Genomic DNA, 1,387 nt, shown 5'->3' with positions numbered 1-1,387 from the left:
TGTGGGGCGCGGTGAGGAGTGATGGAAACGCGTAGGGGGTGGTGTGCTCGTCAGAGCTCTGTACTGTGACACTAAGGCATCTGGAGAGGCTGTTGTGTCTGAAACAGGAAACACTGACGGACGCCACGTCCTCCAGGACGCCACGTCCTCCAGGACGCCACCACCACCGCTGCCGTCTCTGCTCCATGTTTTTCAGACCGTTGGTTGAAACGACAGATTATTTTCTGGTTTTGTATTTTTTTTTTTCCCTCCTGACGACACTTTGATATAGAAACAAGAACGACGGCGACGCTACCACGACCCCCCCCCCACACACACACGCTCTGGTCAAACCACGTTCCCTTTCAGGGTTTTTTTTTTCACACACAAACACACACCCACACATGCACAAACACCAACATTCAGGCAGAACGTCAGCAGTTAGGTGGCGCTAGAATGCCCTGTGGCCGGTTAGGTTGCTGTTAGCGATGATGCGTACTGTACATCTACGGTACTACAGTTGATGAAGTACTACACTGAGCTGGTACACAGTGTAGTACAGTGTAGTACTGTGTAGTACTTTTCCAAAACCAAGTGCATCAAGGCACAATGAGACAGAGCGACCCCTGGAGGTGGAGTGGAGTCTGTGACATTTCATATAACAATGGTCAAACGATGACAAATCAGACTTAACCTGCAGGTGGCGCCCCTCAGCAGTGAATGACTTCGAAGTTTGAACAGCATCAGTCAAAGTTACAAAAAAGTCCCCGAATAAAAACAAGAATAAAAATAAAAGACTTTGACCCTAAAGTGTTGACCTCTGACCTACACGGACTGACAGAACACGTGGGGGGGGGGGGGGGGGGGGGGGTCATGAGGATTGGCAGAGGTGAGCTTGGACTTTGGGAGACTTCAGACCTGAAGCTGATTACATCATCAAATACACGACCGTCCGACCAGGAATCAACGTTTACCGTTTGGTTTTTGTTTTTTTATTAATTTTTTTTTTTTTCCTCCTCGTTTCGCGGTTGATCCTAAATAAAAATCAAGAGCCGTTCCCTCAGCGATTTGGCTACAAAAATAAGACCACATCGAAGTCTATCTCATTTTGGCAAGTAGATATAGTGCATAAATGAATGAAGTTAGTTTCACATTAACACCTTCAAATGAAGACCTAAACACTGCAGTTTACTGTACTCACTTCAGCAGGTAATATTCAACAGTTCTTTTTTTAACATTAGTTTTTTTTTATAGTCACTACCAGTGGGTGGATGGTCTACGCCCCCCCCCCCATCAGAGGTGGAGGACGGAGCGGCGAGGTGGTCGGATGGAGGAGACGTCCCGCTGTCCGTCCGACCAGGAGAAGGCAAAGTCTGTGTGAGACCTTGATTGGTGGATGTGGGCGTGG

The sequence above is a fragment of the Cynoglossus semilaevis genome, chromosome 11 (assembly GCF_000523025.1).
Source record: "Cynoglossus semilaevis isolate Cse_v1.0 chromosome 11, Cse_v1.0, whole genome shotgun sequence".
Lineage (NCBI taxonomy): Eukaryota > Metazoa > Chordata > Actinopteri > Pleuronectiformes > Cynoglossidae > Cynoglossus > Cynoglossus semilaevis.
Note: the sequence above shows the minus strand (reverse complement) of the source record.